Raw genomic sequence first — 26,786 nt, 5'->3', positions numbered from 1 at the left:
TTAATCATTCTATTTAATACCAGAGAATGTATGTAATATACAACCTGAAATTCTTGTAGAGGAGGTAGAGAGATGGAAAGATTTTAGATATTAAGGAAATTCAGGACTCTTTTCTATGCAGTAGATGTCAGAGGAGAAACAGAGAAGAAGTCTTGGCCATCCTTGGAAAAGTCTCTAATTCCTACCACTTCCTAAACAATCTAGCAAAGCTCCAAAGGTCTGGACTTTTTCACAAATTGTGTCCACAATCAACAACTAGGTGCCCTCGCTCGGGTGAATCCACAGCTTTCAACTGGTGCTTTTGTGAAAGCAAAGGGTAATTTTTTTAGAAAGCATAGCAAACCTACAGCACAATACAGGCCCTTCGGCCCACAGAGTTGTGCCGAACATGTCTCTACCTTAGAAATTACTAGGCTTACCTATAGCCCTCTATTTAAACACAAGAAATTCTGCAGATGCTGGAAGTCTTGAGGAATGCACACAAAATGATGGGGGGAGCTCAGCAAGACAGGCAGCATCTGTGGAGGAGATTGCTTTGTCCAGCACCTTCGATTTGTCCAGTGTAAAAGGCAAAATCTCCGGGTGGCTAACCATTTCAAATCAATTTCCCATTCCCATTCCAACATGTCTTTCCACGGTCTTCTCTACTACCTTGATATGGCCAAACTCAGATTGGAGGAGCTGCCCCTCATATTCTGTCTGGATAGCCTCCAACCTGATGACATAAACCGATTTCTCTAATTTCTAGCAATTTCTTTCCTTCCCCCAACCCCACCTCGCCTTCTCTCTTTTTCCATTTCCCATTCTGGTTACCTTTCCATCCTTCTCTCCAGATCCCCTCCTCCATTCCTTTCTTCCATTCTCCACTGTCCTGTCCTATTAATTCACTTCTTCCTCAGCCTTTTACTTCTTCCACCTATCCCTTTACAGCTTCTTACTTCACCCTCCTTCCCACTCTCCCAAGTTTCCCCTCATTTAGTCTAACCCATCACCTGTCAATTTGTACTCCTTCCCTTCCCCCCACCTTCTTATTCTGGTTTCTGCCCTTTTCTTTTCCAATTCTGATGAAGAGTCTCGGCCCAAAACATCAACTGTTTGTTCCTTTCCATAGATGCTGCCCAATTTGCTGAGAACCTTCAGCATTTTGTGTGCATGGCTCTCAGGGTAACTTCTTATCTTGTCTCTCCAATAGGTAATACAATCTAATGTATTACTATCTCAGTTTAGAACCAGTTATCCAATACCTATTGATGGAATAAAAATCAAATGATTTCTGCATCTAGTAATGAAGACAAAGCTTTACCCCAGGGACTTCCTGAGAAACAATTTCTAGCATCGAATCTAAATGTTCATTCCTGCCTGTGAAAGTTCTCCAGGCCACAGCTGCTCATCACATGCATCTCTGCACAAACTTTCTGCCCATTCCTAGTGAAGAAACTTTGGTTCAGAGTGGACAGTTCCAGCTAATCCCCAGCTTGGGTCTTTTGTACAATCCCACCATCCTGTTGCATTTGAGCTAACCAGTCCCAAAGCAAGGAAAAATATGATTATGATTAACAGTCTCTTCTTTGCTTTTTCCTGAAAATTCATGGCTCACATTTTCCTGTCGTTAGCCAGTGATGGTGCTTAGTGTTGGCCACAAAGGCCTTGTGAACTCGGTACTAAAAATCTGCTTTTCCCTGATATTGATTGGTGTTTGGCAACAGTTCAGAGGGATTCCTGACACACATTAATTACGTATACTTAAATGTCATCTGGTTGAGAGTTTGATGACATCGCAGCATGTGATGTCATCAGAATCTCAACCAGATGACATCTAAGTACAATGAATAATTCTGACAAACAACAGTCTAGCACTTAGGACATTTAGTTAATGGTTTAAACATTTTACAGAGCACAACATAAAATTAAAACAATTATGCCCTGATTGCAGAGCCTGCTAAGCCTTTAGAAGAGGGCCGCATTACTGACAGAAACTTCACATGTTAAATCAGAGCATGCACAAAAATTCCAAATTTGCTCTTCGTTTTATGGTATAGGTGGCAAATCTATTGGCCAAGATATCCACTTAATGGTAATAGTTTTACCATTACGTGGAAATCTTGGCTTATGTTGCTAACCACATGCAGAGGCCAAAGGTGATTCAGAGTTGAAAAAATCCCTTAATCTCATTTCAAGCTTCATATCATTCCTGGGCAGGGAGCTCACAACCAATGAGTGGTCCAAAACTGGAATTCCAGCTCATTGGATTTTTTTTGCTCTCCTCTGTAATAATGCTGACATTTGTTCTGATTTTATGGAACAGTAGTAAATCTAGCTATGGTGATTATGAAGTCAATACATTTTAACATGGGGATATTGATCTAGCTAGTTCATTGAAGGTTATGACAAACTCAGAGCACGATCATAGACCCACTTTATTAACTGATGTAAGTGTCTGTTTGTCTGATTTTAGTTAGCTCACCAGAACGTTCTGCCAAATGAAGAACTGGGAAATTTGCCACTTGTCCACATTCAATAGCATACTTAAACTGTGCTACCTAGATGAAAATGGGACCCTTTTTTTTTGCGTAGTCGCTATTCGGTTTTTTTGGAGGATGATATGTAGGAGGATCCACAGCGCTACTTGTTAGCCTGATTTCCTTCCTTCAACGTCTCCTTGGTCTCCTTCTCTACCTCTTTTCTCCCTCTCCCTCTGTCTATGTCTCTCTCTCTCTCCCTCTTTCTCACTCTGTCTGTCTCTCTCTTTCCCTCCCTCCTTCTGTCTCTCTCCCTCTCTTCTTCTTCTCTCTCCATATACCCCTCCCTATCATGCTCTTTGCTGCCTGATTGCTGAGCTACACCATTTCCATGCTCCCAAATCCTTCCCCTCTTCTGTCAGAACTGAGTCTGACACCTCCCTCCTTTCCCATCGAAATATCTCAGTTTATGGGCTCCTACCTCTGCTGACTATGCCATTAATGTGCCAATCTGTTGTATAAGAAGAGGAAGAACGAGGAAGTTAAGTGCCAGAGTATTGCTGTTAAATTTGGTGACATGTCTCCACCTCCAGCTTTTCTAGGTCCCTTTGTCTCTGCTGACCTGCCTTCCACTTTCTGTATCTATCCAAGCCCCAGTTTCTGGATTGCAAAAAGGTTTTCACACTCCACCGGATTCATGTGATAAGCCATTTCCCTGAAGTTTGAACATTTTCTTGTTACTTTATGACAACGAGTGGGCACTGTGCACAGGGGGAGTGTCTGACTAGAACCCTGCATGACTTCCTTCAACTTGCAAACTTTCATCTGGGGTTTAAAGTTCCATATTGTGCTAGTTTTCTGATAGTTGTTCAGCATTGGGTGGACTTGTTCTTTATTTTAAAGCGGGTTGTCATGTTCTGTTTCTTATCAATTGCAGCCTCTGTTGTACTACAATAGGATTACTGTCCCCTTACAAAAAGACAAATGAAGAATGAGTATAAATATTTTGACATGGCGAAAAAATACTAGACACATGGACAGCTTGGCGCCTCACCCAACCAAAGTCCTCCGAGGGTTAAGGTTTCAGACCACAATTCCGTATCTGCCAACATGCGGAAAGTGTTAGTGACTGGCATCTGCTTCTGAGCTTCCCTCAACAATTCACACTTCATTCATTCAAATCCCAGAGTACAGCAGCAAGCAGTTAATCAGGTCAGCTGTTACACTCCTGCAACAAAGAATAATCTGATTGTGCCATGGTAGTTGATTACACTTCAGAATGTTTGGATTGTGTTCAGACCAGATGAATTGTCTGTGGAGAGTCAGTATTCTTCTGACCCCTTGAAAACTGCAGTCTATTCATAACTTCGTTACACCACGTTAAAGAGCAAGACTGGCATTTTTATCGGTTTATTCAGACGTATTGTGGTTAGAGAAAGAAGTTTGTCATTCTACATGAATCCAGTTTGTAATATTTGACGGCAACAGACAATGTGTAAAATCTGTGAATGTTTGTGAAAAGATCTTCGAAGGGTTAGCAGCTTTTTGTGACATTAAGAGCTCCTGGACGGAGAGGGAAAACATTTAAACTGTTACATAAAGAGATTTTCACAGAAGTAATTTTTTAACTGAGTGAAAATTACACCATGCTGTTGTAAGGGAATCAATTTGGATGAAAATCAAATACAACAAAACCTCTCTGAAATGAGCAATGTAATAGTAGATTCATCCTGGCTGCTTAGCTGAAGTAACTACTGAATCCAAGTTACAGATATATTTTGTGTCTTAAAATAATTTTTGCAGAATAAATTCATTCTTTTATCTTCATTTACAAAGATTTTAGAACCAAGACTGAATTCTATTTTGAATCTGTAGTGGGTAAACTGTGAAGGTTGGTTATTTGAAATTGACTGTGGATGCCATGCAGAACTCATCAATTGTGCCACCTTTGCCTCCAACTTGTACCCAACCCACAAATTCACTTCAGTCATTTTTGACTCTTCTTTCCCTTTTTTTGGATCTCTCTAGTCTCCAACTCAGGAGACCATCCACTGACAGTTACTATAGACACTAACTTCCACAGCTACCTTGACAACACCTCCTCCCACCCTTCCTCTTGAAAGTTTGCCATCCCTTGATCTCAGGCTCTCTGTCTCTGTCGACTTTGGTCTCAAGATGAGGCCTTCCTTTGAAATGTCCACCTGTTTCAGAAAGTGTGCATTCCCCCTTACTGCTGTTGATGATGCCCATTCTCTCATTTCCTGTTTCCTGGGAGGGAAGGGATAGATTGATTTTGGAGTAGATTAAAGGACCAGTGCAACATTGGGGACCAAAGAGCCTGTACTGTGCTGTACTGTTCTGTGTTCTATATCTGTCCTTCCCCTACTCCACGTACCCAAACAGAAGGGTGTGCGGAGTTGGGGCTAGTGCAGAACAGAACCAAGTTTCCCTTGATCCTCACCTTTCACACTACTAGGATCCACTATCAGCAGATTGACCTTCATCAGCTCCATCAGCTGCAATGGGATCACGACATATCCTCCACCAGCCCCCCCACCCCCATCCCCACCACCCCTTTCTGCTGTCAGTGACTATTCTCTCTGTGATACCCTGTTCCCACCACTTCTCATGATCCTGGCACATTCTCTGCAACTACAGGTGGTGCGACACATGTTGCTGGACAAGTCCCTCGCTCCCATCTAAACCCTGAGGCATAAGGTGCACTCGATGTGTCCTGCCCTATTATGGTGAGACCAAGCATAGGTAGCAATGACCCTTCCTGCAATAACCATTCTGAGCTCCCATTTGCTTCCATTTCTACTCCCCTTCCCATTTCCACACCAACTTGTCTGTCCTCTGCCTTCTCCACTGCCAAGGGGAGGCTAAATGAAACTAGTGTGTCAACAGTTCATATCCCATTTGCATAGTCTACAACCAAATGATATGAATATTGAATTCTTCAATTTCACATTACCCTTGTCCCCTGTGTTTTCCCTCGCTCTCCTTCCAATCCACCCTGGTCCTCCTCTCCTATCCCACCAGCTCAAGCTCTCCATCACTCATTTTGTTCCCCCTCCCACCTGACTCTATCTGTCCATCGACCCTCACCCATCCTTGGTTCACCTATTCCCTTGGTCCCTGTCTCATCCCTTCTCCTCTTCTGTTTACGCCAGCTTCTTCAATCTCTACTCTCAGTCCTGATGCAGGGTCTTAACCTGCCATATTGATAACCACCCCCCCAACAGATGTTGCTTAACCAACTAATTTCATCCAGCAGTTTTGCTCCTGCTTATATGAAATTGTTGAATTCAGTATTAAGTTCTGAGACTGGTAATGTGTCTGGAAAGAAGATGAGACCTCATTCCAGCAACACACATCAAAGTTGCTGGTGAATGCAGCAGGCCAAGCAGCATCTGTAGGAAGAGGTGCAGTCGACGTTTCAGGCCGAGACCCTTCGTCAGGACTAACTGAAGGAAGAGTGAGTAAGGGATTTGAAAGTTGGAGGGGGAGGGGGAGATCCAAAATGATAGGAGAAGACAGGAGGGGGAGGGATAGAGCCAAGAGCTGGACAGGTGATAGGCAAAAGGGGATACAAGAGGATCATGGGACAGGAGGTCCGGGAAGAAAGACAAGGGGGGGGGGGGACCCAGAGGATGGGCAAGAGGTATACTCAGAGGGACAGAGGGAGAAAAAGGAGAGTGAGAGAAAGAATGTGTGCATAAAAATGAGTAACAGATGGGGTACGAGGGGGAGGTGGGGCCTTAGCGGAAGTTAGAGAAGTCGATGTTCATGCCATCAGGTTGGAGGCTACCCAGACGGAATATAAGGTGTTGTTCCTCCAACCTGAGTGTGGCTTCATCTTTACAGTAGAGGAGGCCGTGGATAGACATGTAAGAATGGGAATGGGACGTGGAATTAAAATGTGTGGCCACTGGGAGATCCTGCTTTCTCTGGCGGACAGAGCGTAGATGTTCAGCAAAGCGGTCTCCCAGTCTGCGTCGGGTCTCGCCAATATATAAAAGGCCACATCGGGAGCACCGGACGCAGTATATCACCCCAGTTGCCTCACCTGGAAGGACTGTTTGGGGCCCTGAATGGTGGTAAGGGAGGAAGTGTAAGGGCATGTGTAGCACTTGTTCCGCTTACACGGATAAGTGCCAGGAGAGAGATCAGTGGGGAGGGATGGGGGGGACGAATGGACAAGGGAGTTGTGTAGGGAGCGATCCCTGCGGAATGCAGAGAGATGGGGGAGGGAAAGATGTGCTTAGTTGTGGGATCCCGTTGGAGGTGGCGGAAGTTACGGAGAATAATATGTTGGACCCAGAGGCTGTTGGGGTGGTAGGTGAGGACCAGGGGAACCCTATTCCTAGTGGGGTGGCAGGAGGATGGAGTGAGAGCAGATGTACATGAAATGGGGGAGATGCATTTAAGAGCAGAGTTGATAGTGGAGGAAGGGAAGCCCCTTTCTTTAAAAAAGGAAGACATCTCCCTCGTCCTAGAATGAAAAGCCTCATCCTGAGAGCAGATGCGGCGGAGACAGAGGAATTGCGAGAAGGGGATGGTGTTTTTGCAAGAGACAGGGTGAGAAGAGGAATAGTCCAGATAGCTGTGAGAGTCAGTAGGCTTATAGTAGCATCAGTGGATAAGCTGTCTCCAGAGACAGAGACAGAAAGATCTAGAAAGGGGAGGGAGGTGTCGGAAATGGACCAGGTAAACTTGAGGGCAGGGTGAAAGTTGGAGGCAAAGTTAATAAAGTCAACGAGTTCTGCATGCGTGCAGGAAGCAGCGCCAATGCAGTTGTCGATGGAAAAGTGGGGGACAGATACCAGAATAGGTACGGAACATAGATTGTTCCACAAAGCCAACAAAAAGGCAGGCATAGCTAGGACCCATACGGGTGCCCATAGCTACACCTTTAGTTTGGAGGAAGTGGGAGGAGCCAAAGGAGAAATTATTAAGAGTAAGGACTAATTCCGCTAGACGGAGCAGCGTGGTGGTAGAGGGGAACTGATTAGGTCTGGAATCCAAAAAGAAGCGTAGAGCTTTGAGACCTTCCTGATGGGGGATGGAAGTATATAAGGACTGGACATCCATGGTGAAAATAAAGCGGTGGGGGCCAGGGAACTTAAAATCATCAAAAAGTTTAAGAGCGTGAGAAGTGTCACGAACATAGGTCGGAAGGGATTGAACAAGGGTTGATAAAACAGTGTCGAGGTATGCAGAAATGAGTTCGGTGGGGCAGGAGCAAGCTGAGACAATAGGTCGGCCAGGACAGGTAGGTTTGTGGATCTTGGGTAGGAGGTTGAAACGGGAAGTGCGGGGTGTGGGAACTATAAGGTTGGTAGCAGTGGATGGGAGATCCCCTGAGCGGATAAAGTCGGTGATGGTGTGGGAGACAATGGCCTGGTGCTCCTTAGTGGGGTCACGATCGAGGGGTAAATAAGAGGAGGTATCCGCGAGTTGTCGCTGTGCCTCGGCAAGGTAGAGGTCAGTACGCCAGACTACAACAGCACCCCCCTTATCGGCGGGTTTAATAATAAGGTTAGGATTAGTGCGGAGGGAGTGGAGAGCAGAGCGTTCCGAAAGAGTGAGGTTGGAATGGGGACAAGGTGCAGTGAAGTCGAGACGGTTGATGTCCCGTCGGCAGTTAGCGATAAAGAGATCCAGAGCAGGCAGAAGACCAGAGCGGGGTGTCCATGAAGAAGAGGAGGGTTGAAGACGGGAGAAGGGGTCATCGGTGGGGGTGGAAGAGTCCTTGCCGAAGAAGTAGGCTCGGAGACGGAGATGGCGGAAGAAAAGTTCCGCATCGTGGCGAACATGGAACTCGCTGAGGTGTGGGCGAAGGGGACCTCATTCCTCCAGGTTGGATTTGGCTTCATTTGAAAAGTATGAATTGCTAAACATTCAGAGATCAGAGACAAATGAAGAATTAAAGTGACAGGCAACAAAACTTTTACTGGTTACCCTTGCAAACACAGTGAAGATGTCCTGTAAAATGGAACCTCAAGCTGCATTCATCTTCTCCATTGCAGCCAAGGCCAAATTATGAAAACTGTATGAAGCACAGCATCCTGGAAGAATTATAACTGAACTGCTGGTCTATTTGGAATGATAGTTTGGGTCTCTGAAAGAAGAGAAGAGGAGAAGCAAAAGAGCGAATGTTGCATCTGTCATAGGGCGGTGGCTGGGAACGGACCCAAGTGCAAGACACAGACACTGAAGTACTAGGGACAGGACTAGGATACAGGGTGAGGGCAGGGACATGGACACGAAAACCGGGAACCCGGAACAGGACTGGACAAGAGAGCTAGGAGCCCGGGCTTGGACTCCGAGCCAAGACTGGACAAGGACCCAGTACCTGGGTCTTGCATCTGGCTTGGACCCCAGAACTAGGCAAGAATGAGGCTGGAGTCTTAGGCGAGGCTTGGCAGGAGGCAGGAGGCTGGAGTCTTCAGGCTTGAGGCTAGGCAGGAGGCTGGTCTTCAGGCTTGAGGCTAGGCAGGAGGCTGGAGTCTTCAGGCGAGGCTAGAGGCTAGAGACTTGAGGCGAGGCTTGGCAGGAGGCTAGAGACTCGAGGCGAGGCTTGGCAGGAGGCTAGAGACACGAGGCGAGGCTTGGCAGGAGGCTAGAGACTCGAGGCGAGGCTTGGCAGGAGGCTAGAGACTCAAGGTGAGGCTTGGCAGGAGGCAGGAGGCTGGAGTCTTCTCCCGGGCAGGGCGCGGATCACCACCCGACTGAGGTAAGGGACAGGAAGGGACAGAACCAACCACAGGTAACGGCAAGACGGCCTGGCTTACCCGACGGAGGCAAGGGTTAGGAAGGGACAGAACCAACCGTAGGTAATGGCAAGACGGCCTGGCTTACCCAACGGAGGCAAGGGTTAGGAAGGGACAGAACCAACTGTAGGTAACGGCAATACAGCCTGGCTTACCCGACGGAGGCAAGGAACAGGAAGGGACAGAACCAACCGTAGGTAATGGCAATACAGCCTGGCTTATCCGATGGAGGCTAGGGACAGGAAGGGACAGAACCAGCCGCAGGGTAATGGCAAGACAGCTTAACTTAACTGTCGGAGGCAAGGGACAGGAATGGAGCTAGGCACGGGGTGGCTCCAGGACAAGACTGAAAGCGAGATGAGCCAAGAGTTACCAGCAAGACCAGGCAAGGCTTCAGGCAATGCAAGGCGAAACAAGAACTTCAGGCGAGGCAAGAGTTACCAGCAAGACAACGCAAGGCTTCAGGCGAGGAAACAGAAGGCAGAGGAAGGGATACAAGGAGTAAGGACAAGAACAATCCAGCAGCCACGCCTGGATCTCTGAAGGTATTTATGCAGCCAGCCCCAATGAGCATCAGCTGCCTCAATTAGAGCTCAACAAGAACAGAAACAGGGTAGACAGGAAAACTTGGAGCAAGGGTCAATGGACCGGACCATGAACCGGAATATGGACTTCACGGACTGGACCATGAAAGCATCTCCTGCAGCTGGTACGAATTGTGCATAAAATGACAAGCAGGCGTTATGGTGCTGGAAGAGAGGAAGGAACGGTATCTTCAGAATTCTGAAAGGAGAGGGGAGAGTATGCCTCTGGTGCTGGCATTTCATTGAATATCGTGTACAGTGCTGGTAATGATCCATTGACTGTGGTGGTTGGTGGGAGGTAATCCTATCCTTGTTCAAGGTGGGAGGAGAGGAGGGGAGACCAGATAGTGTAATGGATATGGCAGTCAGCCATGGTGGAGAAGGAAATCACAGTTAAGGGAAAAGGCCCTTTTGGAAGAACTTGTGTAGAAAGTGTGTCATCAGATTAAACCCAAAGAAATTGGGGAAGTGGAATGGAGTCCTCACAGGAATCTGTGTAAAGGGAGGTGTTGTCAATCACTGGGTCTGTGATTAATATTGGCTGCAAAGTTGACCTGGGGGTGGAAATAGAGAAGTCAAGAAAGGGAAGGAAGAATCAAATGTGGACCATGAAAAAGAGAGAGCTGAGTGGAAATTGGCAGAAAAGGTGATTCTGTTTTCGGGCTCTATATAAGGATAGGAAGAAATGATAACACAATTCTCAACATACTGGAAGAAAGAGACGAGGGAGGAGACCTGAATGAGATTCGAGCAGGACACTTCCACATCTCCCACAAAGGGAAAGGCATAGCCTAAACCCACAAAATTCTTAGGGCTGCATTTTTGATTTGGAAGAAGTGAATGGAATGAAAAGAGGAGTTGTTCAATATGAGAGCAAGTTCAGTTGGCTGAAGGAGTGGTAAAGAGGTGCTGCACGAACAGGGTTTGATTCACCCCCTGTTAAAAGAAGGAAGTGTTCTTGAGGCTTGAGAGTGGGAATGGCGGTACTAATTGATTGGACGTGCATACGGGTCGGCTGACAGCCTGATAGGAAGAGAAAGAATTGAGTCAAGGGAGGATGAAATAATTTGAATAGGACACAAGTAGGTTGTAATGATAGGTCTACTGGGATAATTATATCTATACGTCTCAGGAAGAAGGTAAAGTGGATTATGCATGGCTGAAGAACTTGCTGTAAATAAAGTAGCAACTTGCCTGTAGTTCCAATTTAGTCTCATGCATTCAGAACTCATGGCATGGTCTCCTTAATAGGGGAGAACCCAAACACAGGTTGATGACTGCTCTGCAGAACCTCTTCCTTCAGTTCCCATCCAATAGCCCCCACCTTAATTCGCCATTCCTTTCCAACTCTGTGGCTTCTTACAGCCTTTCAGTAAAGCTCAATGTAACTTCAAAGAGCAACTCCTCCTCCACAGATCCAGAAACCCGGGTATAATCTATGTGGTGTTATTTTGCTCTTTCAGCATCTGCATGTATTTTTCCTGGATGTGTCAATATCCTCCTATATGCCAAAGGTGAATGGTTAAAAGTTTAGAGCAACACATATGCAATGCTGGAGGAACTTAGCAGGTAAGAGTGCATTTGTAGAGAGGAATAAACAGTCAAGATTTTGGGCCAAAGCCCTTCATCAGGACTCACACACACACACACACACACACACAAAATGCTGGCAGAGCTCAACAGGTACAAAATGGCAATAGTTTATTCCTCTTCATAGATGCCACCTGCCCTGTTGAGACAGACCATACTGCTTAAGAACATAAGACATAGGAGCAGAATTAGCCATCTAGCCCATCAAGTCTGCTCCACCATTTCATCATGGCTGATTCAACTTTCCTCTCAGCCTCAATCTTCCGCCTTCTCCCCGTATCCCTTCATGCCCTGACCAATCAAGGATCTATCAAACTCTGCCTTAAGTATACATAAGTACTTGGCCTCTACAGCTGCCTGTGACAAAGAATTCCACAGCTTCACCACTCTCTGGCTATAAAAATTCTTCCTCATCTCCATTCTAAAGGATGCCCCTCTATTCTGAGGCTGTGTCCTCTGGTCTTAGACTCTCCTAGCAAAGGAAACATCCTCTCCACATTCACTCTATCAAGGCCTTTCAACATTCGTTATGTTCAACGAGGTCACCCCTCATTCTTCTGAATTTCAGTGAATACAGGCTCAGAGCCATCAAACGCTCTTCATATGACAAGCCATTCAATCCTGGCATCATATTCATGAATCTCCTTTTAACCCTCTCCAGTTTCAGCACATCCTTTCGAAGATAAGAGTCCCAAACTTGATCACAATACTCCAAGTGAGGCCTCACAAGTGCTTTATAAAGTCTCAACATTACATCCTTGCTTTTATATTTTAGTCCTCTTGAAATAAGTGCTAACGTCACATCTGCTTTCCTCACCAGAGATTCAACCTACAAAATAACCTTTAGAAAATCATGCACAAGGACATCCAAGTCCCTTTGCATCTTCGCTTTTTGTATTTTCTCTCCGTTTAGAAAATAGTCAACCCTTTCATATCTTCTACCAAAGTGTAAGGCCATACACTTCCTGACACTGTATTCCATCTGCTATTTCTTTTCCCATTCTCCTAGTCTGTCTAAGTCCTTCTGTAACCTCTCTAATTCCTTAAAATTATATGCCCCCTACCTATCCTCATATCATCTGCAAACTTTGCATTGAAGCCATCAATTCCATGATCTAAATCATTGACATATAATATAAAAGGAATTGGTCCCAACACAGTCCTCTGTGAACACAACTAGTCACTGGCTATCAGGCAGAAAAGGATCCCTTTCTTCCCACTCTTTGCCTCCTGCCAATCAGCCACTGCTCTATCCATGCTGGAATCTTTCCTGTAATACCATGGGCTCAGAGCTTGTTAAGCAGCCTCACCTTGTCAAAGGCCTTCTGAAAATCCAAGTACGCAACATCAACTGATTCTCCTTTGTCTATTCCGCTTGTTATTTCTTCCAAAAATTCCAACAGATTTGTCAGGCAAGATTTTCCCATGCTGACTACAGCCTATTTTATCATGTCCCGCAAACAACCCTGAGACCTTAGAAATTGACTCCAACATTTTCCCAACCACTGAGTTCACAGAAACTGGCCTATAGTTTCCTTTCTTCATCTTCTCTCCCTTCTTGAAAAGTGAAGTGACATTTTTCAGTCTTCCAGAACTATTCTAGAATCTAGTGATTCTTGGAAGATCATTACTAATGCTTCCATGATCCCTTCAGCCAACTCTTTCAAAACCCTGGTCCAGAAGACTTATCTACCTTCAGCATTTTGTGTGTGTTGCTCTGGATTTGTAGCTTCTGCAGAATCTTTTGTGCTTATGGTTGATAGTGTAATTGTCTACCGCAAATTGTGCATGGAGTAGAGGGTGACAGGAGAATTGTGGGTGGGTGGTTGATGTGCACATGAGACAAAAGATGGAGTAAGTGTATATTGGTAGCTGGTGGTTGATGCAGGCTGGGAGAGATGAAGAACCTATTTCTGTGCTCAATGCCTCGACCTCATCCTATTTTCTGACTAAGTATATTACACTGTGAACTCAACATGGTCAAATAATCAGCCTTTCCAGCTTGCATTGGAACTGTTCAGTTCTGATTAAAGATCAATGATCTTTAAAGCTTTATTTGTGTAACATGCTGTAGGGTTTCACTGCTGTGTAATATCCTATAAGGTTTCACTGATAATGTAATGGTTTCTCTGTAGCAGCAATGTTTGGGTTATGACTAGAGATAACGGGGTTTGAAATGCTGTTGTTCTTTCTTGTGAGCCAGAAGAGAGATTTTCGCGGTCTTTTGCTGGGGAGAGATGAGGAGAGAAGACGCGAATGGAGAGAGTTGGTAGACCACTGGATGGGGTGGACTTGGAGCGAGGGTCCGAAGGGCAGCGGCGATCGGAGGAGGTCAATGGTGGACAATCAGGTTACCAGTGAGCTCCATCATTGTGCAACAAACTGTTTAATAGGATTGGGCCTTTTCTTTCTTTTTGTTGTTTCTTTACTAACCATATAGTCAAAGTAAGAATTCAAAAGCTTAATCATTTAATCCCATTTTGTGTACTGATGGTTACTTCGGGGTAGTGATTTGTAACAGGGGACACATCGCGCAGCATCCACCCAAACGAGATTTCTTAAGTTTGGCCAGGCCAGGGGCTATCACCCCCTATATTAAGCCACTAGCCGAAGCAAGAGTTACATTTGCAAAGAAAAAAAAACAAGAGGTCTCTGATACTCTGATGAGGCTATTATAGATTTACCTGGCAAGTGGAGTGTAGAGTGGGAAGGAGTGAGATCATACACCTTGGACAGAAGGAATCCAAAGGTGATTGTGATCTAGATGAAGAGAGGTTGTAGGACAGAGGGATCTTGTGCATAAAACACAAATTTAGCTGCAAGAGTAGCCAGCAATTAAAGGACAATCACATACTGCCCTTTATTGTAAAGGAGTTTGAGTTTATAAAACGGAGTTTTGTAACAATTGTACAAAGTGTTGAGGAGACTGCATCTGTGAGAACTGTGCAGAGTTTTGGTCTCCTTATTTAAGAAAGAATGGGTTAGTTCGAAAAAGATTCGCTAAGCTAATTCTAGGGATGAGAAGCTTGTCCTACCATGAGCAAGTTTAAAAGGCTAAGTTATTTTCTTTGGAGTTCAAAAGAATGACCTTATTGAAACACCTAAGATTTAAATGAGCACGATAGGGTAGATGGTGAAATGTTTTCTCAAAAAGGAGAGTTACAAGATAGGGGAATGGTGATATTAAACCAAGGTTTCATTGAAATTTCTTCTTGCAAAGGGCAGTGACTTCTCTCCTCCAGATATTTGTGAGGCTGGATCATTGCAGATATTTTAAGAGAAACTAGACTATTTTTGAAACATTGGCAAAATATGGGCTATTTGGATCCATCACAGAAAGAAGAGTTAAGACTGGTCAACTATTTTCGTATTGAATGGTAGAGCAGAAATGAGGGGCCAGATGACTGACTCCTGGTTCTGTTCTTCTCTTACCCAAATGTTGTCTGAGGTGGTGGAATTTCCAGAATTCTCTGTTTCATCAACAGATTTCTAGCACCTCTAGCATTTTCTATCCCACAACTCCTGCATTGTTTCTTTCTTTTTTTTTATATTTCCATGCTTCCACCTCTTATTTAAATCTCCTACAGACAGATCAACAAGCCTTTAACACCCTCTGTCAGCCAACACTACCATCACATGTCATTTTGTCTCTCTTAGTCATAAACATTCATCCATTCCTCTCCTTCTCTGCAACTTAAAATATGTTTAATTTCTAGCTTCTTCTAATTTTGATTAAAGGTCATTGGCCCTGAAACATTAACTCTTCTTCCCTCTTCACAGATTCAACCTGACCTGCTGAGCCTTTCCAGCATTTTCTTAAAATATCAGTTGTTGATAACTATTGAAAAACTAAATGTTGAGGTACCTTGAGAGAGATTCTAGAATTTTGTGAGCAGATTGTCCATCAGGACTGAAATAAAAATAACTTTCTGAACATAGAGTTGTAATTTCCTTTAGCAGTGGACTGCAAGTGCTGAAAGCCGGGCATTGAATTTGTGGGGAAATGGTGATTTGACCAGAGACTGGATTTGAAGCATCTTATTGGGTAGTTAAGTAGGTTCAAGGTCGTTATGTTGCCTATGCCAGCATCTAGAACACAAGATATTCCACAGATGCTGAAAATCCAGGGCAACACATACAAAGTGCTAGATGGAAACAGCAGGTCAGGCAGCATCAATGGAGAAGAATAAAGAGCTGATGTTTCGGACCAAGACCCTTCATCAGACTGAAAAGGAAGTGATTAGAAGCTGGAATAAGAAGATGGAGGCCGGTATTTGGGTTTCTTCCCCATTCCTTTCTAGGCTGATTAAGGGTCTCAGACCAAAACATTGATTATTTTTACCTCTTCATAAATGCTGCTTCCAGCATTTAGTGTATGTGCCCCAGCATCTATAATTTATCTTTTGAAGCTTATGATTTTTCCTAGAATGTTACATAGAGTATTTATGATTCACTGTAGAGCCATCCCACATGGAATCCAGGCACAATGTTGTAACATTTTGGAATGTTAATTAGTAAACAAGGAGGACGATCATTTATGATGCAAACATTCAAGGCTTTGCAATAGAACAATCTTTGATTTTTTTTTTGGAGTATCTGAACAATTTTGAAGTAAATTAAGATAAAGGTCAAGTTCAAATTTAGAACTGATAAGCATTGATTCCTTAACCATTTGCATACTTTTTGTGGTTCGAACTCTGAAAGATAATAATGGAGCTATTACACCAAGGGAAGGAAAGGAAAATATCCTTGCAGTAGTATAGCTCCTTTTGTGATTTCAGGTTCTGCTCAATACACTTTATAGTTCTCCAATCACGTTGTCAAATGAAGACAATTATTCGGTATTTGTTTACTATACATTATGGGAAACAAGCTTGCCAAATTCACAGCTCGCTGGCTCCTAGAAACTGCAAAGCAATAAAGATTAAGAGCAGCTAATCTGTTTCTGGAGAGATACATATTAATCAAAACACCAGGGATAAGTTCTACAAAATTATCTCATAGGATTTTTACATCCTCTGTAGACAGTAGACTTAGTCTTAATGGCATTCTATCTAAAAGACAGCATTTCTGACAGTACAGCACTCCCTCAGCATCAGTATCATCTAAGGCTCAAATTGTGGTGATTGAATCTGTGATCTGATTCAGAGGCAAAGGCAATTTAGCTGAGGAATAAATTAATTTAATCTCCGAAAAGCTGCAGTTTTGGTGCAATAGTTTAACCATTAATTCCAGGGAAACTCTTGAGATAGTGGGGAAGAGTGCCTTTGTGAATATTTGGCAAGAGGTAACCTGCTTGCATACTTTTGTCCAGAAAGAGTCATTGTTAATTTTGGCAAACCCACTAGTGTCCTCCGAGGTGGCAAAGAATTCCTGGTCCTCAAACTCCTACATAGAATAGGTCCATTGAAACCTTGGGTCATCCATCTAAAGAAGGACATCTGCCCATCTTAAAAAAAGCAAAATAGGTTTGGAGCGAACTTTCAAATAACTGAGTTACTTTCTGCTATTTACTCTCCAACAATTAGCTGGAGACCCTCTGAAGCGTAGCTCCCTCTGCTTTTGCTCTTTCTGAAAAACGGGGCATCCTGCTGCTGCTGCAATTCTCCCTTGTCCAGGCTGGCGTCCAGCATTCCAAATGCTCTCTGCTTTTAGCCAGTTCTGAAGCAATGTCACTTGAGGTTACCAAGGCCAAAAATGGGCAGATAATGCTTTTCATGGCTGACACTTGCCTATCATATCAATAATGGTGCTGAACTTGGAAATTGAGACTGATTCAGTACTACATTTGTATCCATATACAAATTTGATCTTGTAGACAAAACTAAGACCAAAGAGAACAAATTGTACCTTGTGAAACAAACTGTGGCATTACATCAGCAGGCAGCAGCAGAAAATCAGGCAGAAAGCCATTAAATTGCCTGTTCGTAGGTCTTGCCTCATCTGGGACGTCTCCATCACATGCGACCGAAGCTATAAATACAGAGGTGTATGTAATATTTAAGCAAATGTCATTTCATGTGTTTTTTATTAAGTGTGCTCTATCAATGCCAGGAATTTGAAATGAGAGGAAAGAGAGGGAATTTGAAAATGCTAATCTTGGTGCAATTGATTACAAGGCATTCTACCACTTTGGCTTCCTGAAAAATATTCCTTAAAATAAGGACTTCATGGCCAATCCCCACAGTTGCCAGCTACAACATGATGCAGCAGGTGCATCAGTTTTGGTTAGAGTTACCCCCAAGGTCTTCGTGAATTTATTTATTTAGAGGTACAGCATGGCAAACCACAAAATTATACCCGTGTGACCAATTAAAGTACTAGGATGTGGGAGGAAACCAGAGCACCCGGAGGAAATCTGTGTGATCATGCAAGCGCCTTACAGATAGCAGTGGAATTGAACCCGTGTTTCTGGCGCTCTAAAAGCATTACGTTAATTTGCCTATAGACAATAGACAATAGGTGCAGGAGTAGGCCATTTGGCCCTTCAAGCCAGCACCACCATTCACTGTGATCATGGCTGATCATCCACAATCAGTACCCTGTTCCTGCCTTCTCCGCATATCTCTTGACTCCGCTATCATTTAGAGCTCTATCTAACTCTTTCTTGAAAGCATCCAGAGAATTGGCCTCCACTGCCTTCTGAGGCAGAGCATTCCACAGATCCACAACTCTCTGGGTGAAAAAGTTTTTCCTCAACTCCGTTCGAAATGGTCTACCCCTTATTCTCAAATTGTGACCTCTGGTTCTGGACTCCCCCAACATTGGGAACATGTTTCCTGCCTCTAGCGTGTCCAATCCGTTAATAATCTTATATGTTTCAATCAGATCCCCTCTCATCCTTCTAAATTCCAGTGTATACAAGCCCAGTCGCTCCAATCTTTCAACATATGACAGTCCTGCCATCCCAGGAATTAACCTCATGAACCTCCGCTGCACTCCCTCAATAGCAAGAATGTTCTTCCTCAAATTTGGAGACCAAAACTGTACACAATATTCCAGGTGTGGTCTCACCACAGCCCTGTACAACAGCAGAAGGATCTCTTTGCTCCTAAACTCAACTCCCCTTGTTATGAAGGCCAACATGCCATTAGCTTTCTTCACTGTCTGCTGTACCTGCATGCTTACTTTCAGTGACGTGACTGATGAACAAGGACACCCAGATCTCGTTGTACTTCCCCCTTCCCTAACTTGACATCATTCAGATAGTAATCTGCCTTCCTATTCTTGCCACCAAAGTGGATAACCTCACATTTATCCACATTAAACTGCATCTGCCATGCATCTGCCCACTCACCCAACCTGTCCAAGTCATCCTGCATTATCTCAACATCCTCAACACATTTCACACTGCCACCCAGCTTCATGTAATCTGCAAATTTGCTAATGTTACTTTTAATCCCTTCGTCTAAATCATTAATGTATATTGTAAATAGCTGCGGTCCCAGCACTGAGCCTTGCAGTACCCCACTAGTCACTGATTGCCATTCTGAAAGGGACCTGTTAATCCCTACTCTTTGTTTCCTGTCTGCCAACCAATTTACGATTCATGTCAGTACCCTACCCCCAATACCATGTGCTCTAATTTTGCCCATTAATCTCCTATGTGGACCCTTATCAAAGGCATTCTGAAACTCCAGGTACACTACATCCACTGGCTCTCCCTTGTCCATTTTCATAGTTACATCCTCAAAAAATTCCAGAAGATTAGTCAAGCATGATTTCCCCTTCGTAAATCCATGCTGACTCAGACCGATCCTGTTACTGCTATCCAAATGTGCCGCTATTTTATCCTTTATAATTGACTCCAGCATCTTCCCCACCACTGATGTCAGGCTAACTGGTCTATAATTCCCTGTTTTCTCTCTCCCTCCTTTCTTAATAAGTGGGATAACATTAGCTACCCTCCAGTCCTCAGGAACTGATCCTGAATCTATAGAACATTGGAAAATGATTACCAATGCGTCCACGATTTCTAGAGCCACCTCCTTAAGTACCCTGGGATGCAGACCATCAGGCCCTGGGGATTTATCAGCCTTTAGTCCCATCAGTTTACCCAACACCATTTTCTGCCTAATGCGAATTTCCTTCAGTTCCTCCATTACCCTAGGTCCTCTGGCCACTATTACATCTGGGAGATTGTTTGTGTCTTCCCTGGTGAAGACAGATCCAAAGTACCTGTTCAGCTCATCTGCCATTTCCTTGTTCCCCATAATATTTTCACCCGTTTCTGTCTTCAAGGGCCCAACTTTGGTCTTAATTAATTTTTTCCCCTTCACATACCTAAGGAAGCTTTTACTATCCTCTTTTATATTCTTAGCTAGCTTACCTTCGTATCTCATCTTTTCTCCCCATATTGCCTTTTTAGTTATCCTCTCTTGCTGTTTAAAAGTTTCCCAATCCGCTGGCTTCCCGCTCATCCTTGCTATGTTATACTTCTTTTATTTTTATACTATCCTTGACTTCCCTTGTCAGCCACGGTTGCCCCTTATTCCCCTTAGAATCTTGCTTCCTCTTTGGAAAGAACTGATCCTGCACCTTCTGTATTATTCCCAGAAAACCTGCCATTGTTGTTCCACTGTCATCCCTGCTAGGGTATCTTTCCAATCAACTTTGGCCAGCTCCTTCCTCATGGCTCCATAGTCCCCTTTGTTCAACTGCAATACTGACGCTTCCGATTTTCCCTTCTCCCTCTCAAATTGTAGTTTAAAACGTATCATATCATGGTCACTACCTCCTAATGGCTCCATTACCTCGAGTTCCCTTCTCAAATCCGGTTCATTACACAACACTAAATCCAAAATTGCCTTCTCCCTGGTAGGCTCCAGTACAAGCTGCTCTAAGAATCCATCTCAGAGGCTCTTCACAAACTCCCTTTCTTGGGGTCCAGTATCAACCTGATTTTCCCAGTCCATCTGCATGTTAAAATCCCCCATAACAATCGCAGCATTACCTTTGCAACATGCCAATTTTAACTCTTGATTCAACTCGCACCCTATATCCAGGCTACTGTTTGGGGGCCAGTAGATAACTCCCATTAGGGTCTTTTTCCGTTACAATTTCTCAGTTCTATTCATATTGGATGAAAGGTTACATTGAGACCTAAACAATTAAATCTCCCATAGCTGTACTTCAAAGAGCAAAGAGATAATCTCTGTGTCCTTGGCAAAATTTATTTCCCAGTGAAAATCAGTGACAGATTTTTTGATGTGTATTTCTTATATACAAGCAGTTTTTTCCTTACAAAGTCTGTTACTGCACATTGCAACACACTCTGTATAAAAGCTTAAGAATACATGTTAACCAGAGTTGGTGAGGTACATTACAGGTAGATGCATTGCTCAAAGCCACAAGATTGAATACATGAGGCCAACATAGAAGTCGTTGGCCACCCAGCGCTGGAGTTCCCATATTCAACTCAATTTTGTATAACAGAAACTGTAATTATGAGCAATTGAGCAGTTGTGCCCTGGATACAATAGAGACATTACAAAAAATGTGCAAATTTGATTTTACTTTTATTAGTTATAGGAGTATTAGAGGTGGGAAAGAAAGGGCTGTTTATCTGAAATGGAGTCAAGTGCTTATGTAATGAAACCTCCCCAGAAAGATGTTCAAGCAGAATTATAAACCCAAGACATCATGCTGCCATGTTCCTCCTCTAAGATGTGAGGATATAATCTTCAGCTTCAATGCCTGAGGGCTAAATGGATGGAGCTCATCTCTGAGAAAACCTCCACTGATTTCACAAAAGAAGAGCAAATGGGGCTGGCCCAGTAAGGAACAGCTAGGTGTTCAATCATCAAAAGATGTAAATAGCAAAACAGGGACAGGATTGAGCTCTGATTATATTAATGCAGGGAATTGCTCCAGTAACCTGTCAGATGTTAAATACATCTTTGGCTTCTGCACTTGTGCCCTACAACATGGACATTGGGGATACATTGGAGGTCAAAGTGTCCTGTGGAACATGATAAAATAGGCCGTAGTCAGCATGGTTTCCTTATGGGAAAATCTTGCCTGACAAATCTGTTGGAACTCTTTGAAGAAATAACAAGCAGGATAATAACAAAGGAGAATTCGTTGATATGTACTTGGATTTTCAGAAGGCCTTTGACAAGGTGCCATGCAAGAGGATGCTTAACAAGCTATGAGCCCATGGTATTACATGGAAAGATTTCAGCATGGATAAAACAGTGGCAGATTGGCAGGAGGCAAAGAGGGAGAATAAATGGAGCTTTTTCTGGTTGGCTGATGGTGACAATTGGTATACCACGGGGGTCAGTGTTGAGACCAATTCCTTTTACATTATATGTCAATGATTTGGATGATGAAATTGATGGCTTTGTTGCAAAGTTTGCATATGATATGAAGATAGGTGGAAGGGCAGGTAGAGTGCCTTTAAAAAGTATTCACTCCCCTTGGAAGTTTTCATGTTTTATTGTTTTACAACATTGAATCACAGTAAATTTAATTTGGTTTTTTTGACACTGATCAACTGAAAAAGACTCTTTCATGTCAAAGTGAAAACAGATCTCTACAGATGTAAGACACCAAATAATTGATTGCATAAGTATTCACCCCCTTCAAGTCAGTACTTAGTAGATGCACCTTTGGCAGCAATTAGTTGGAGAAGATCCTGAGGGGTTCGATTTATGAACATTTGGAGAGGCATAATATGATCAGCAATAGTCAGCATGGCTTTGTCAAAGGCAGGTCATGCCTTACGAGCCTGATTGAATTTTTTGCGAATGTGACTAAACACATTGATAAAGGTAAAGCAGTAGATGTAGTGTATATGGATTTCCGCAAGGCATTTGATAAGGTACCCCATTGAGAAAGTAAGGAGGCATGGGATCCAAGGGGACCTTGCTCTGTGGATCCAGAAATGGCTTGCTCACAGAAGGCGAAGAGTGGTTGTAGACAGGTCATATTCTGTATGGAGGTTAGTGACCAATGGCATGCCTCAGGGATCTGTTCTGGGACCCCTTCTCTTCATGATTTTTTATAAATGACCTGGATTAGGAAGTTGAGGGATGGGTTAGTAAATTTGCTGATGACACAAAGGTTGGGGGTGTTGTGGATAGTGTGGAGGGCTGTCAAAGGTTACAGTGGGACATTGATAGGATGCAAAACTTGGCTGAAAAGTGGCAGATGGAGCTCAACCCAGATAAGTGTGAGATGGTTCATTTTGGTAGGTCAAGTATGAAGGCCGCATATAGTATTAATGGTAAGACTCTTGGCAATGTGGAGGATCAGAGGGATCTTGGGGTCCGAGTCCATAGGACACTCAAAGCTGCTGCGCAGGTTGACTGTGTTGTTAAGAAAGCATATGATGTATTGGCCTTCATCAACCATGGGATTGAGTTCAAGAGCTGAGAGGTAATGTTGCAGCTATATAGGACCCTGCTCAGACCCCACTTGGAGTATTGAGCTCAGTTCTGGTCACCTCACTATAGGAAGGATGTGGAAACTATAGAAAGGGTGCAAAGGAGATTTACAAGGATGTTGCCTGGATTGGGGAGCATGCCTTTTGAGAATAGGTTGAGTAAACTTGGCCTTTTCTCCTTGGAGTGACAAAGGATGAGAGATGATCTGATAGAGGTGTACAAGATAGTGAGAGGCATCGATCGTGTGGGTAGTTAGAGGCCTTTTCCCAGGGCTGAAATGGTTCACATGAGAGGGCACAGTTTTAAGGTGCTTGGAAGTAGGTACAGAGGAGGTGTCAGGGGTAAGTTTTTTATGCAGAGAGTGATGAGGGCATGGAATGGGCTGCCAGCAATGGTAGTGGAAGCGGATACGATAAGGTCTTTTAAGAGACTCTTGGATAGGTACATGGAGCTTAGAAAAATAGAGGGTTATGAGTAACTTCTAAAGTAAGGTAATTTCTAAAGTAAGTACATGTTCGGTACAGCATTCTGGGCTAAAGGGCCTGTATTACGCTGTAGTTTTTCTATGTTTCTAATTATAGCCTTGAGTCTGTGTGGATAGGTCTCTATCAGCTTTGCACATCTGGACACTGCAATTTTTCCCCATCCTTCTGTACAAAACTACTTCAGCTCTGTCAGATCGAATAGATGTAAATAGCCCTTTTCAAATCCAGCCACAAATTCTCAGTTGGATTGAGGTCTGGACTGTGACTTGGCCACTCCAGGATGTTAACTTTGTTGTTTTTAAGCCATTCCTGTGTGGCTTTGGTTTTATGCTTGGGGTCATTGACTTGCTGGAAAACAAATCTTCTCCCAAGTTGCAGTTCTCTTGCAGATTGCACCAGGTTCACAAGCCCTTCAGGACGTGCTGCAGCGAAACATCCCCACAGCATGATTCAGCTACCACCATGCTTCATGGTAGGCATGGTGTGATTTTGATGGCTTACGTCAAATATAGTGTTTAGTCTGATGGCCAAAAAAGCTCAATTTTAGTTTCATCAGACCATAAGACCTTCTCCCAGCTGACTTCAGAGTCTCCCACATGCCTTCTTGCAAACTGTTGCTGAGATTTCATGTGAGTTTTTTCGACAGTGGCTTTCTCTTTGCCACTCTCCCGTAAAGCTGCAACTGGTGAAGCACCCTGGCAACATTTGTTTACATGTAGTCTCTCCCATCTCAGCCACTGAAGTTTGTAACTGCTCCAGAGTTGTCTTAGGTCTCTTGTTGGCCTTGTGCACTAGTCCCCTTCATGCACAGTCACTCAGATTTTTAGGGCGGCCTGCACTAGACAGATTTACAGCTGTACCATATTCTTTCAATTTCTTGATGACTGATTTAACTGTACTCAAGGGATATTCCGTGACTTGCAAATTTGCTTGTATCCATCTCCTGACTTGTGCTTTTCAATAATCTTTTTGCGGAGTTGTTTGGAGTGTCCTTTTGTCTTTGTGATGTAATTTTTGCCAGGGTACTGACTTACCAGCAGTTGGATCTTCTAGGTACTGGTGTATTTTTACTACAATCAATTGAAACACCAGGGCTGCATAGAGGTCTTCAAAAACAAATCTCCATTGAACCGATTATGCGACTTCTAAAACCAATTGTCCACAGCAGTGATGATTTGGTGTGTCATAGTAAAGGGGGTGAATACAGATGCAATCAATTATTTTGTGTTTTATATTTGTAACTAACATAGATCACTTTGTAGAAATCTGTTTTCACTTTGATACAAAAGTCTTTTTTCTGTTGATTAAGTGTCAAAAAAGGCAAATTAAATCTGTGATTCAATGTTGTAAAACAATAAAACATGGCAACTTCCAAGGGTGGGGTGAATACTTTTTATAGGCACTGTAGTTTTAAGGAAGTAGAGAAGCTACAGAAGGACAGACAGATTAGGAGAATAGGCAATGAAATGAGATGGAATACAGTGTCAGGAAGTGTATAGTCGAGCACTTTGGTAGAAGAAATGAAAGGGTTGACTGTTTTCTTAATGGAGAGAAAATACACAAAACTGATGCGTAAGGGACCTGTGAGTCCTTGTGCGGGATTCCCCGAAGGTTAATTTGAAGGTTGAGTCTGTAGTGAGGAAGGCAAATGCAATGTTAGCATTCATTTCAAGAGGACTAAAATATAAAAGCTAGGATGCAACGTTGAGACTTTATAAAGCACTTGTGAGGCCTCACTTGGAGTATTGTGAGAAAGTTTGGGACCCTTATCTTCAAAAGGATGTGCTGAAACTGAAGCGGGTTCAAAGAAAATTCACGAATATGATGCCAGGATTGAATGGCTTGTCACATGAAAAGCGTTTGATGGTTCTGAGCCTGTATTCACTAGAATTCAGAAGAATAAGGGGTGACCTCATTGAAACATATCAAATGGTGAAAGGCCTTGATAGAGTGGATGTGGAGAGGTTGTTTCCTATGGCGGGAGAGTCTAAGACCAGAGGACATAGTCTTAGAATAAAAGGATGTCCTTTTAGAATGCAGATGAGGAAGAATTTCTTTAGCCAGAGAGTGTGAATTTGTGGAATTGTTTGGTACAGGCAGCTGTGGAAGCCAAGTCTTTATGTATATTGACAGAAAAGGTTGATAGATTCTTGATTTGTCAGGGCATGAAGGGGTATGGGGAGAAGGTGGGAGATTGGAGCTGAGAGGAGAATTGGATCGCCATGTTGAAATGATGGAGCAGACTCGTCAGGTCAAATGGCCTAATTCTGCTCCTATGTCTTATAATTTTATGGTCAAGGGGTGAAGGGTTAGATGCTTTATACTGATGCACCCACAACAACCCCTTTGTTCAATCTGGATTGCAAACGATTATCAAAAAGTTATGTTCAGATTAAGTCTCTCATTCAGATTTAACGTTTAAGTATTTCTTAAATAAATCCAATTTTGTTAATGAGTTGGATTCACCTTAGGAGAGGAACAAACAGCCGATGTTTTGGACCGAGACCCTTCATCGGGCCTTCTTGGCCCAAAATGTTGATTGTTTATTCCTCTTCATAGATGCTGCCTGATTTCTTCCAATATTTGGTGCATGCTGCGTGGATTTCCAGCATCTATAGAATCTCTTGTGTTTATGAATTGATCTGGAAGTATCATGGTGCAGAAGCCTCACTGAATGTTGGGATAGACAGGTGTGGCTGTGACTAGCAAGGAGGTGAAGGGAAAGGAATACGTGTTGGCAGCAGGTTAGATTGACTGGAGCAATTAGATGCAACATGCTTCTTCAACTTTCTGAAAAAGATTTTGAACTATGGACCCCTTGATTAAATCCTAAATTTCCACAATGTTATGTTGCAGGAAATTCTGAGGAATTAGGGTTGCAGACCCATGTGTGTTGCTCAGGCCTCTCCATGAGTTGAAGAGTTGTGCCCCTGGGCACTGCCATGTGCGAACATATGGCCATTTTGAAAACGTGCATTTTTTATTTTCTTTGAACACTACCTTTTAAGACCATAAGAGCATAAGATATAGGAGCAGAAGTAGGCCATTTGGCCCATCGAGTCTGCTCCACCATTCAATCATGGGCTGATCTAATTCTTCCAGTCATCCCTGCTCCCCTGCCTTCATTCCATATCCTTTGATGCCCTGGCTAACCAAGAACCTATCTATCTCTGCCTTAAATAAAGCCAATGACTTGGCCTCCACAGCCGCTCGTGGCAACAAATTCCACAGATTTACCACCTCTGACTAAAGTAATTTCTCCGCATCTCTGTTCTAAATCGACGTCCTTCAATCCTGAAGTCGTGTCCTCTTGTCCTAGAATCCCCTACCATGGGAAATAACTTTGCCATATCTAATCTGTTCAGGCCTTTTAACATTCGGAATATTTCTCTGAGATCCCTCCTCATTCTCCTGAACTCCAGGGAATACAATCCAAGAGCTGCCAGACATTCCTCATATGGTAACCCTTTCATTCCTGGAATCATTCTCGTGAATCTTCTCT

The 26,786-nt window shown here is 43.5% G+C and overlaps 1 protein-coding gene across 1 annotated transcript in view; it reads right to left on the bottom strand.

Annotated features, from left to right (window-relative positions):
• The window catches only part of runx2a (RUNX family transcription factor 2a), a 238,631-nt gene that overhangs the window by 33,075 nt on the left and 178,770 nt on the right, over nt 1-26,786 (bottom strand). The window contains exon 6 of the transcript XR_011885026.1: nt 17,260-17,382. The gene's annotated coding sequence lies outside the window, so the exon portion shown is untranslated. The remainder of the gene's footprint in view (nt 1-17,259; nt 17,383-26,786) is intronic.

The sequence above is a fragment of the Mobula birostris genome, chromosome 2, assembly GCF_030028105.1.
Source record: "Mobula birostris isolate sMobBir1 chromosome 2, sMobBir1.hap1, whole genome shotgun sequence".
Classification (NCBI taxonomy): domain Eukaryota; kingdom Metazoa; phylum Chordata; class Chondrichthyes; order Myliobatiformes; family Myliobatidae; genus Mobula; species Mobula birostris.
The sequence above is the reverse complement of the archived record's forward strand: the minus strand, read 5'-3'. Positions and strand labels throughout refer to the sequence as shown.